The following is a 13777-nucleotide window of genomic DNA, read 5'->3' on the forward strand; positions in this document are numbered from 1 at the left end:
GTTTACGTCCATTACTTCATTTTTTAAATCAACCTAGACTTGATGCAAATGCGTGAGATTTTCAGACTCGGGCATGAGACTCATTGCATGAGACTTGTGAATGTAATGTGATTACATAACATTGCTGCTGCTGACTGGAAAATGACCTTGCCGTGTATTACTGTATGAAACAGTATTTCAATATGGAATCATATTGTGAACAATTTTGTCAGCCTTCACACATTTGATGGCCGGACAGTGTTGGTTATTGGCCCGCCTGGCCTGTATACAGCTGTGGGAAACCCATGAACTGTGTAGGTACAGTATGTGTTCTTTAATTGTTTTTTTTCACATTGACGCCCATGGACCTACTGAGGCTCATCACTTAAAGACTCTGTGCATTTTGAAGACATAAGAATAATGACGTTCTCAACAGCAGGGCTTCTTATGCACAAAGCTTTCACTTGGAGGGGGACAAAATGAATAGTTTTGTTCCTTTCTCCCTGAATGACAGCTGCACCCATTCTCGACAATTTCCTGGAAGGGAAAGGAAAATAAGGCACTTTTTGAATACATTAATCAAAACTTTGACGTGCGACTTGATCTTTCATTCCATACACGAGAACAAAGGGCCTCAGGCCGAGAAGCTATTTTGCAGCGCAGGGCAGAGCGGCCCATTAGATTCTGAAATTTGACTACGCCTGTTACAACCAGCCAGTTTCAGTGGCCCGTAGACTTTGTTTCTGTTCAGAAGCACGCAAGCCCTCTTCTTGCCTGTTTGTTCCTCTGAAGTGACTCATCGTGCAGATTGCTGTCATCTACCTTAGGAATGTTAGACAATGCCTTCTGCTAGATCATTATTTAGGAGGGAGATGATTAGATTAGGTTACTAAATTTAGATCACTTCTACATTCAACCATGATTAAACACAATGGTTCACCACGTATAAGAATATGCATTTCTTTTTTTAAACAAGGTGTGACTCCGATATGTGTCAGTCAAAGTTATTGTGAAATAAATGAAGGATCATTTTTTTTGCAGCTGGAAAAAAGGGGTGAATTACACACCAGAGCCACAGCAACAGGCTGGGGCTCATCATGGTTACTGTAGTGTTGAGTTGACTAGACAGCTCGAGACCCATCCCCCCCTCGACCAGACATTCGTCCTTCGCAGACATTAGCCCCCGGCAATCCTGGTTGCCACTGGAGCACCTGGGGTAGAGTACCTCATTCAAGGGGCGACAAGCTACTGTATAAACCCACAACTGGCTAATTGTGAGTCCAAAAGCTAGCCCACTATGCAGTGTGGCCATATTGTACCGCGTGCACTGACATTTTATCGAACTGATATGACATACATTCATTACTCTCATTAACATTTGTCATTAACAAGGCTGACTGAGTGTCGATCTACTGTGAAAGTCACAGGTGAGCAGTGTTGTTGAGACTGCTGTTGGTAGCAATACAAACTGTACATTTGCACCAGGTACAGATTCCTCTCGTAGAGCCTGGACACATGCACATGTCTCTGAGCCCTACATGGCACATGTTGTCCCAGTTTATCCCACAAATATTCATCGGGGCTCACTGTCGCTTTCTCATCCTGCAAGAAAGCCGTTGACACATGAGCCCAGAATGTCGTCAGGATGAGCCTAAGGCAGCAAGTGAGCTCCCAGTACTTCATTTTCCATCCCTCTGTTTTTTTATGGTAATACTGCATGCCATGTAAGTAAATCACTCTCCCCGGGCTTTGCTATGAACGAGTATTTCCTTGCTTGTATATCACGGGGTCCAATAAATAAAAAAATAATGAAGATCAGTGCAAAGATGAGTTTTTAGGACAAATGTGTTTCAAAAACCAGAAAGGAATTGAGACAGAATATTTCACAATGTACTTTTTGTCCCTGTAATTTAGAGGTCTTCTAGCAACAGTGTCAGCCTTCTCTTTTGCCCCTCCACTCATATAAAGTAGTGCCCCTGTTGGGATTCAGTCCAGGTCACTGTTACATGCAGTCATTACATTATTTTTGGAGCTAATTCAGGTAGAAGGATGCTTCTGCATTTCATTATCAAGGAGCTTTTTACATATACCAGTGGTAAACTAACTGTCATGCTGTCAATATAAATGATCAAGGCAATTAAAATAATAGACGTTTCCAGAATCTGTTTGCTCATATCTCACATATGTGTATGAGAAGAAAAGAATATAAGAAAGGGGTTGGCACAGTGGCTAGCATTGCTGCCTCGCAGTGCTGGGGCCCTGGGTTTTTTTCCAGACCTGGGGTGCTCTCTGTGTGGAGTTGGTATGTTCTCTCCAGGTGCTCCGGTTTCCTCTCACAGCCCAGAGACATGCTAGTAGGTTCAGGTGGCTTCTGGGAAAATTGGTCCTGGTGTAAGTGTGTGCGTGTCTGTATGTGCCTGCAATGGACTGGTATCCCACCCAGGGTGTACCCCACCTTGTGCCAATTGCTTGCTGGGATAGGCTCCTGCTCCCCTGCAACCCTATTTTGGATGAAACAGTTACAAAATGGATGAATGGATGCTCGGTGGGTAATTGATCCAAGGATCTCCTCCAGCCATTTCTTGAAAGAAGCCAGGATATTTGGCTTCACAGCTGTTACCACACTCCCTCTACCATTAGGGTACAGAAGTGCCTCCTGTTCTTGGTTTTAAATCCATGTCCACATAGTCTCCACTTGTGTCCTCAGGTTCGTAAGCCTGTTCGAGGTTTTTGACTTGGTAAACCCTGTGACTCTGTTCTGTCTGTGTATTAAGAGGGGGGGAGGGGCGTCTAGGAGGAAGGAAGATCTTCTGCTGTGGCTGCCTCACCATCAGCGCTGTGGCAAGGGGTTTGACCTACAGAAGAACTCCCAAGAGCGGAGATCTAGTGACTGGCAGGGAGTTGCCGTTAGTCCTCTGGCCTCGTGCAATAACGCAGAGACAGCCAGCACTGGGCCGGAAAGGCACGTTGGGCTGCATGGAATGGAATGTTCTCTCTCGCGCTCCAAAAATCACAACAGCTGGGAATGAGGCTAGTGTGTAGGGTCGCTGTAAAAATAACTTTTCTTCAGCCATATCACAACCTCACTGGTTTATTTATAACCTAGAAGTTAAGGTGCCGGCAATGCAGAGCACTTACAGTATGTGTACCGCATAAGTGCCTGTGAGCTGCATTTTCTGCACTGTATGTATGGGACTGTATTCACTATAAGCCCTTTTTTAAATCTTGTGTGCGAAACATTAAAGTTTTGTGCTGAAGTCACACTCTCATGTGCAAAGTGGCCCAATAAAACTCATCAAGTGTGTTACTTATTATAGAGCAGTTCCTCCCCTTTGTGGTACCCCTGTTTCACAGGCCTCTCATGGGCGTGTAGAAACTGTGAATTCTGGTGACTCCTGGAAGTTCCAGAAATGCTTCAATTTACTGTGGTCATAAAATTAAAGCCTATAGCACCACATGCTCCTAGGTTACAACATGATGAATACCACTGATTTTTTTTCCTGGGCTGATTGCAAAATACGTGTCTTTTGTAAATACAGTAATTCCTTTACCTTTAAGGGAATAATAGCCAGGAAGGCTTTATGTGTTCCTATCTATCAATATTGCTGTTAGAATTACTTTGAAATCTGCATCTATCCATGTACTACATTCAGTACAGTAAGCATGTGTTACAATTCATCACTTATTCATCACTCTTTGATAATATAGAATTTAGTCAGGTTGACTGTAGTGAAACTTAAAACCAGGAGCACAGCTGTTCCAGTGTTTTCCAGTTTGTTCCCAAGTTGTTGCTTGGGAGCAATTTGGAAAACAGTGTTCAATGGCTTTTTAACAACACACAAATAATTATTTTGGAAGCAGTTTCTAAGTATTTTAAAAGCCTGTACTGTTCTACTGTTCTGGATACTCATTAAAAAAAATCATGTTAAATGAAAGGATCATCTGAGGTTATTTTTTCACCTTTTATCCTGTAAGTTTTTTATTGCTATGGAAAAATGCCAAAAGGGCCTGTTTCACAGTACTTTCATGGGACTTCACAACACGGGAGATCAGATTAATTTCTTACGCAGTCACTGTAGAATGTAACACTTCTCAAGAATCTATTGTAAAAACGTAACCTTTCACGAAGGCATGACCATAATAGTTGAAATGGTCTGCATGCAAAACTAATCATTAACTTATTTGGCTGACTCTTTTATCCAGAATGACTTACGATTACACCCATTTATACAGCTGGGGATTTCACTGAAGCAATTCAGGCGAAGGACTTTGCTCAAGGATACAACAGCAGTGTCTCACCTGAACGGAACTGAACCCAGAGCCTTCACATTCAGAGCCATAACCACTGCAGAATTTCAAAATCCAGTCAGCCCCAACTGGAAAAAAGTGAGTAAGAAGACAGTCGAAACTGGAATCAGATGCCTGTTAGGCAAGGAAAGGAAGCCTTAAAAGAGCTTTAAGTAGGGAGCTGCATCAGCATGCGTAGGCTGCAAAGAAACAGGTAAAGGTGTATTCCATGCTGAAATGAAAAGAAAAAGGACACAGCATTTTGGCTGTGGTATTTTGGCTCCAGAGCAGAAGTACCATGTATCTTTTCTTTTTCTTTCAGCATTCCTTTCACCTGTTCCTTAAAAGAGCTTTGACCTCTCTCCCTCAGTGGTCTAGATGTTTTTAAGCTTTCCGAGTTGGAAGTGCTCCTTGTCCCAACCCCTTCGTTCAAGAAAGAGGCACCTGTGTTTACAGTTGCATAACCGAGTGCTGGCTGGCTTACAGTGATCTGCTCTCCCAGAAAATGCTGATTTTTGCATCTGTCAAAGTCAACACTGAGAGCTGCAAGCAGATTCTCAGAGCAGCTGGAGAAACAGGAATACACTGAGTGCTAAATTAAGAAGCCAGAGAAGATTATTTGGTCTGTGCTTCACTGAGTCATATTTATTGCTTTTTGTATTCCACAAATTGTACCGAACTGGGCGACAGTGGTAGAAATGTAAGCCAAGTGCTCTCCGTGTTTTATTAAAGCCACGTTAGAATGTAGCTGATTTTGTGTAAACATGTAGCACTTGTAACTTTAAACACATGAGACATCAAAACATGCTGGTCTTTGTAATATGTGGAATTCTTTTTAATACTGTATGTTTTGGGTTGATTCTAATTTTAATTCTTCACTTTATCTCAAAGAGCATCCTTTGCGTATTTCCTGAGCTGTGTCACAGGCCTATGGTCTTATAATAGGTCATATCCAGACTTTTTACTCTCATATGTACATTTTATGTTTATAAAATGCCACACTCACTTTGAAGATGTGATCTCCATTCAAGCTGCAGTTTAGACCAGGTGCCAGTCAGACAGCAGGTAACCTCAGAACTGCTGTCTGACTGGCATCACTCATGCCTGTTGTATAGAAAGGTCTTTCTCCAAACCTTTATGTGATGAAAGTGTCTGTAGTTTCTGGGACCTTCATGTAAAACATTTACCTTCATGATCTTCCTAAATATTTGTGTGCTGGTGACACTTTTTTTCCCCCCTCTCCAGTCGAGGGAAGCCAGGGAGTTAAAGTTAGAGAACTGGCATATTAGATGGGAGAAGCATTTCAAAATATGACAGCTTTTAAAGGGCCAGCACGTTTCAAAATGCACAGATCATGTCATTCAATCAAATGAGTGCCAAGTAAGTGCTACAAAGCAAACAAAATGAAAAAGGAGCATTGTGTTGTCTGCATACTGTATAGAGTTCAAAGCGACGTGGTGTAAAAAATAGAGGGTGATATTAAGTTTTTTTTTGCATGACTGAGAGTGTCAAACTGCTTTTTTTTTACAGGGCTCAGTTCTTATCGGCTCAGCTTGTGTATGGTGTCACTTGCATTGTTAGCAAATTTTTTGGTCCTCGTTGCTATCCTGACCTTTCATTTTCTGTCGTGTCGATACAATTTTTCAAAGAAGTGATACTTTCAGCTGAGGTTATTTAAGACGAGTTCCGGTGTTCCATTTGTGCCTAACCCACTGAACTCCCTTTCACTTCATCAGCACTCTTTCTGCCTTTATTTGTTTTAAACCCCATACTAGAACTGCTACATTCTTGAGTTTGGACTCTTTTAGGTTCTTTTACACAAAAGGCTTACCCGTAGCGATCTAAGAAAAGGAATATTTTCTCAGGATTGAACATGAATGTTTGATTTAAGGTTGCTGTCAAAAGGAGAGATGTGAATGCAGTTCCCTTTATATTAGTGACTATAATGTACCCAGAAAGGGGCAGCTGTGCCTCATCTTACAAAACCTCTGCCACAGGCCAGGGACTGAGGCCTGCAGTTACACAATCCTCCTCTGAAGAAAAGAGTGGATTTTTAGTTGCACTGCTGACAGTGATAAATTGATACCACATGTTGATCCCAGACAAAAAGACCTCTGTATTCTAGTGGAAGTCCTTGCAGCTGGTGTCTTGAGTTGATGGTCCGACCCTGCAAGGTAACCTTGGTTTGGAAGAGACCCAAAACAGGCAAAGTGGATTAAAAAAAAAACCTGCTGGGCTCGGGAATCTATCCGTTACACATTAACTTGAAGCGGAGTGAAAAAGAAGATTTTTTGTCGTCCCTGAGAACAAGCTTCCTTCAAGTGTTTTGGAGACTCAGCTGCGGCACAAAAAAAAGAGAGTTTCTGAATTACTGAGCTCCTGGCTCTGTTAGCTGTTTTTCTTAATGGTTTTGGGGAAAGCCCAAGATGAGCAAGTGCTGTAAACACACTCCAGTCACGCTGCCCGCTGTAGTTCATTACAGACTAAAAGCAGGATTTGCTTCCAGTGAAACAGTGCTGATGGATGTGAAATCTTGCCTGGGTGTTGGACAGGGATGTGGCTCACTGCATCAGAAATAGATTCAGTGGTTCCAATGGCTGGTATTGACTCCTGAAACTTTATCCCATGTGTAAGTCCCTGATCAGTTTGCCTATCTTCAATTGTTCATTTTTATGTCATGTTTCTCCTTTTGTTCAACCAGGCTCTTTGTGAAAAGGAATTGAGAATACAGTATTCTCTTTTTAAAAAATATCCAGCAGCAGTTTAGATCACTGATGCATTTCATGCTTGATTTTATTCTTCATGTTATTTAAAATACACATTTTTCAAAAGCTCATATGTTAATAGCCATTTCCTTTACTTGTTTTGTTTGATTGGAATATTGCATGTGCTTATACTGTAGGTCATGAGAGTCACAGACAAATCTTACAAGTGTGGCATGTGGTTTTCCATGTAATCAGTGGGTTTTGGTTGTGTTCCAAATATTGTCTTTGAGACCGAACTGGAGATCAGTTCCGTGATGTCAGTGTATCAGGGCTGTGGTGTATATTTGTAGTGCAGTGGTAGACACAGATGTCTGCTCCAGAATGCCAGTAGGCCAAGCACCAGCAATTGGATTTACTCTAAACAATTGTGCAATGCTGGAGAGGAAGTAATCTCAGGGTCAGTAAGTTGTGTGATTTTTTTAGGATTTTAAATTAATTCCCGCAGTTTTCCAACTTACAAAATGATTTGGGTGCTGTTATTATTTCATTTTGAAAGTCTGTGCTGTTTACCATTATGACAGACTTGGTACTCTGACTATAGAAGGGGCTATAAGTAGGATATCTTGAACAAATGAGTGGCTTATGATGCTGAATTGTATGTGTGTTGAGGTATGTCAGAGCAGGACAAAAATCATTGTCATTTTCATCACTTGCGACTTTCAGGTGGACCCTGCTAGGGCCTTCGTTTGATGAAACTCTGCAGCAGTAGCTGATGGTGTGTAGTTCACCCAGGAGTAACTGCAATTCAGTTTGGATTTTGTATCTACTAAAGGAGATATTATTGTGCTAATGATGACAACGGTTGAACAAAGGGCCAGGTTCCACTGGTGCCATTTCTGAAACATTTTTTTTTTTCATTTTTACAAGTGACTTTCTTGAAATACCTACTCTAGAACATGCAGCATAATCCACACATGGGCAACTCTCTCCAAAGGTCATGTTTTGTACGGTGGGACTAAGGGTTACTGGAATATGTTCCGTCAGTTCCACTGCAGTATCAATCACTCCTGCTGTTTCAGAAGAAGAAATAACTCCTTAGGATTGAAGTTATGGATATCATATGCATTGGATTAAACAGATGACTGGAAATAAACTTAGACTGGCCAGTTAAGATGTTGAAATTGAGACTTGACTAACGAGTGTGACAGATTTTACAATATAGTGTTTCGAGATAGATTTGGAAACACAATGGTCATTTTGTCAAGCTGGGTTTCGATAAACACATTGCGCAGAAAAAAAACAGCCACATAGCCTTCAAGTGTTCAAGCTCTTTACCTTGTCAGTGGCTAAACTCCATTAAGACTACAAGCTGAAGACTAATTTGGCAGACGTCCCCAGGAGGTGGATACAAACGTCTCCCTCAGTTCCAAGAGTGTGTTAAATAGGATTATATTATTTCAGCCAAATGTACTGTATTCAATAACGATAGGTAATACAATAATGAAAGGTGTTTTTTTAATGAGCACTTTACCCTTAAAAGGTAAACTAGAGCACTTTAGCTTAATATAGCTGGCATTTTTAAGGGTAAGTAATGTTGAGAATACTGTGGTGTGGTGTAGTTATTAATTGGTATTTCTTACCTAGTATTTCAAATCAAAATCCAAAAAATGCAATGAGCAATGAGCAAGGGCAGATATGTCCTTACTGGTGTCCTTTTTGTACGAAGTCACCAAAGGTTATGACATGCAGTCGTGTGTGACACAGGTGGAGATTCCCTGTGACAGTGCTGTCTAGTGAACACGTTGTAGGTAAAGCAGTGCAAATCCTATCCTTATTGCTTGAATGTACTGTATGCTGCAGTGTGATAAATCTTTGGAAGCAGTAGGACATGAGACAGAGATCCGTTCAGGAGCAGTAGTGTTCCAAGTCCACATTTCTGAGCATTCCCCTTCATTCAAACATCTGCACCTTGCTGAGCAAACACTTAGTCTAAAACAGGTGTAAAGAAAACAGTTTGAACAAGTTTATCAAGTGAAAGCATGCTAATAATTTCAATAATCAAAATACACTGGATGTACTGTATATGTAAAGAGGTATGTCTAAATCTATAGGACCCTATTAAATTTGCTTTTAAACACATAGATAAAAATAAACAAATACACATGTAGTACCACAAAGAAATGTCTAAATGTAATAATAAAGCATGGTTTAAATGTAACATTTGATAAAAATGCTGATATTGAACCACATCCAGTTTAACAACAGAGTTTCAGCTCCGTTGTTCATTGTAATGTTCTGGAAATGCATTTTATGCTGATGTGGTACAGTGGTTTGCATTGCTGCCTCACAGTGCTGGGGCCCTGGGTTCAGTTCTTGCCTGGGGTCCTGTCTGCTTGGGGTTTGTGTGTTCATGTGAGTTTTGCTCCGGGTGCTTCCACACCTTCCACAGTCCAAAGCCATGCTGTTAGATTAATTGACTTCTGGGACAATGGGACAATTGGCCCTGGTGTGAGTGTGTGCGTGTGTGCCCTGCGATGGGCTAGCATCCTGTCCAGGGTGTCTCCTGCTTTGTTGCTCGTTGCTTGCCAGAGTAGGCTACTCCTGCTTCTCCACAACCCTAAATTGGAAGAAGCAGTAAGAAAATGAATGGCTGGATTTACAGCTGTATTGTAGTTTCTTTCACAGATTAATAGGTTTGTTAATGGAAATGATTGCAGCGTAATGTTCTTACTTTTAAGCCAAATTCTATAAAAATGGATCTGGACAGCTGATTAAAGTTTTTCTCTTATCAGATTATCAGATTTGTACCAGAAACTGCAGGAAACCAACATCAACAGACTGATTGGCCTTCCTTTCTAACTGAATTGTTGGCACTTTCCTGAAATGCCAAGACTGAGAGATCAGACATTCTTAGAGCCAACTAGTTACTGGTTACAATTTCTAGACAGAACAGTGACACAACTAAGTATTTCATCATTTAGAAAAAAAAGTGATTGTGACTGAGAAACTGAGACACGTGATTAAACAAACTTAGAACCTGATTGAGAAAGTGCCTGTGGTGCTTATTCTGCTAGTGGAACAATGACAGAAAAAACTGAAACTAAAGCCAGCCCCCAAAACAATACATTGCATTTGTAAAAACTAAAATCACTCAATAATTTACATTGCATTATTCCAAAGAACCGTTGTGCACTGTTACCTCTGACACTTCAGAAACGTCTCAGAATGAATTCTAATTGTTTTGTTTGTAATGTAGTAGTTGCACTAGTTTTTTTATTGCCAGTGCAGGTATACAGTACATGACAAATGAGTAAAAGTAGGGTGGCAGAGTGGGTTATTGATTACTCTTGTTCAGCTGTTTTCAAATATTTGTTCTGTCAATTACACCACCCACAAATATTAGGTTCCTTGTAAAAAAAACACCTCTTTGGTTTAAACAAGAGTACTGCAATAAACCTTTTTATCTGACTCCTGTGAGATCCTTTAAGAGATTAGAGAGCCGAGTTTAACACATAGTGTGTCCAGACGTGTGGAAAATCTGAAAGGAGTTAGATGAACTTGGAAAGGGGTTATCTGAAGCAGCTGCTGGAAGGGTTTAAAACTGCCGAGAAGCATTTGTATTTCGAAGACCTGACTGCTCCTGATGTGGCACAGTCGCTAAACGCTTCTCATCAAAAGAAAGCCTTCTCTCTCTTGCATCTGTATCTGAACAGCTCCAGTTCGTGATTGGCCCTTTGCAAATCTTTTCTCTTATTTGCTGCTCATGCCTACTAAGATAGTTTGTGTTTTTCAGAATAAATAAGCATCTGATACATAAGAGTTCCAGTAGTAAATGAAAAAAGCATTATTTCAGCTTATTATAATGACTTAACAAGAGTACTGACTACATAATAGCAAACAGAAAGGTTAAACAACAAAAAGGCAAATTATTCAAGTTGTAAGTATTCTCTTTTTAAATTTTCTTTTTATACCTTTCATAGCCTCACTACTAAATGTAGTGTTTATTTAATCAATTATTACACCTAACAATTTTTAGGCAGAGATACTGATAGTGAAAGATAAAAGTTTAAAGTGATCTCTGAACATATACCCCCTCTCTTTCTTTAGTTTCAGCTTGGAGTTAAACAAATTCATTTTATGGCAGTTAATAAACTGCATAAAAATCATACAGTTCTTAAGAAGTACCCTTTTTCCTTGGTATTGAATATGAATATGAATATATGAAATATGAAGGCTTAGGTTTGTGGATTGTGTTGATGGGGCCTTCAGCCAAGATGGCCACCTGGTAATTGGAAAGTCCTGCTGAATGAGGTAAAGTTGCCCTGATAAGAGTCTAAACTAGGTGGGAAGCAAGGGATTTAGTCTGTGTATGACTTTGAACTGAGAAGGAGAGATAATGAGACCTCCACAGACAGGGGTTCTACCTTGAAATAGACCGTACTGAGGTGCATCAAAGCTTCTGGATGGTTGCCAGGGTGAGTCTAGACAGCACCAGTTGAGTCACAAGTGCACCCAGTGTTACAAGAGCTTCAGACAGACAGGCAAGTGGTTTCAGAAAGAGAGTGAAAGATAATTATTTTCTTTACTCTCTTTTGTCACTGCATCATACCACATGCTTTTGTAGTTTTTCTCTGCCTCTTACACCTCACTGCTCTTACTCTGACTGATCCTGTTTGGCCAGGGACAACTCTCTATAACAAACCTTGACATCCCTGACACAGAAACAGTCAGTTAGCTGTTTAACTGGGAGCTGCCGAGTAAGTCTACATCTAATGTCAAGTAAGAGAGACAAAGAGAGATGGAAGTCAAAGAGCAATTTGAATAAAAATTGCCTTGTGAACGGTCGAGAGTTATTGAAGAGAGAGCTGGATGCTGTGGAGTGAGGTAGATTTAACATACACATAGTTAATGAGATGAACAGAGGATCAGGAGAGTGTGATGAGACAGAAGCTGTGTGTAAGAAGAGACCCGCAAAGACCTGGAGATGGACGCAGCTCAATCAGTCCTCACTGGAAGAGCAGCTATGTAAGAGACCAAGGATCTCGAAGGACTTCCAAACTGAGCTGTAGAGAAAAGACAGTCCACTTGAAAGATCAAAAGATAAGAATACGCTGGCAACAGAAATAAAGGCTCGGCTTGTTACACTGCATAACTGTATGAATGAGAGTATGAACACAACCCTCCTGTTCATAAAGACACATAGTACTAATAAAAATCAAACAGGTCTAAATGCAGTTAATACCCTCCTGATAACAGGCTCAGATGAAATGCTGTGTGTAGGGGGAGTGAGTTTTATTGTGATTTGGTCATTGAGGTATACTGGAAAAACTGTCCTTGGCTTTTCCTTTGAGCATGGCAGAGAATGTGAGGTCAGGGGTTGAAAGCCAATTTGGCTAGAGAGGCCTTTTCTTGATCTGCGTCCTGACAGAAGGTGGTCATTTGTAGCTGCATAACTGAGCTGAACTCAGAGATGGCTTTTGTGCCTTAGTAAAAGGGTGTTTCAGTGGGGTTTTTTAGGCATTTTAAGTGTCTGCAAGCAGACATTGGCAACATATTGAAATATTGTGACAGAGTGCCAATGTTGAGCTTAGATATAGACTTTTTTCCCCAAAGTGCCTTCTTGGGAAATTTGTCATTGCTAATTAAGGCACATGAACTTATAACTGTCCCACTGTTTAGGACCTTGAGCAAAGGCTAAATTGATAATTAAAAAAAAAAACTTTGCATTGGGAGTCTTAGACTTTCTGTAATGTAAAATTATCATCATGTGCCTTTTCAAAAATGTATGAGCTGGTAGGAAAAACATATTTCAGCTTGACTCAGAATGTTCACAGGGCCTTTTTAAATATAAACACATCTGGTCTTTTCATGTTGTCCCCCAATAAATCTATCCACCATGACCTTTTCTGTTGTTCAAAGAGGCCGCACAGCAAACAAAATTGTGATCTTCCAGATATATCCTGGCTGTTGCATCATTATTGTACTTTTTGTTATTTTTGGCTTATTCGCCTCTAATGTAACACAGTCCTTTTTCCACACATCTGTGGTCATAAATTCTTGCCACAAAGACCAACCAGGACTTTTACTTCACTTATTTTTATGTTAAGCAAATGCTGTTGTTATCTGTATTTGTAACCTAAAAATAATAAAATGGTTAGGGATTGAAACTACACTCTTTTAAAATGTATAATTAAATATATATATATATTATTAAAAAAGAAACAGTTTGTAATTATGGATATTAGAAGTAACTTGTTTGAAGCTTAATATAAAACAGTATAACAGAATGATGGACATACAGTATGGAAGAGATTCAACCAATTATTTCTTTAGAAATTTAATTGTGCAACATCATGGTGGGTGTCTTTTTGTTCTCCAAAATTAGTAAAAAAAAACATTGATTTTCTGTTTTACTAATGCAGAAATGTTTCTAGTTTCCAACATAAAAAAGAGGGTTGCCTTTTCCATAGGTTGTTCTTTTTTTGTTACAATAGTAAACTGTACAGTGGAGTATAGTAAACAGATATAGTACAGAACAGTTACAATTTAATACGGTAAAAGGATATTTCCTAAAAGATATGTAATGTAATTGCTGGAAGCCATTTTATCAACAAACTGGTTTAGAAGTACTTGACACCAACAGTTCTTTTAGAAGAATCAACAGAAGATGTTGCCAGGTTTCAGAAGATAGTTTGTAGTTTTTTTTAGCTATATTGCCATCTTATATGAACAACAATGCCAGAAATACTAATCTTATTAACTGATAAATTTCAAAGCATTTGGTCAAATTTAATTTACTTCTAGGT

General features: G+C 39.9%; 1 protein-coding gene across 1 annotated transcript in view; it reads left to right on the forward strand.

Annotated features, from left to right (window-relative positions):
* The window catches only part of foxo3b (forkhead box O3b), a 79076-nt gene that overhangs the window by 54112 nt on the left and 11187 nt on the right, over positions 1-13777 (forward strand). The gene's annotated exons all lie outside the window — the stretch shown is intronic.

The sequence above is a fragment of the Lepisosteus platostomus genome, chromosome 3 (genome assembly GCF_059453375.1).
Source record: "Lepisosteus platostomus isolate fLepPlt1 chromosome 3, fLepPlt1.hap1, whole genome shotgun sequence".
Lineage (NCBI taxonomy): Eukaryota > Metazoa > Chordata > Actinopteri > Semionotiformes > Lepisosteidae > Lepisosteus > Lepisosteus platostomus.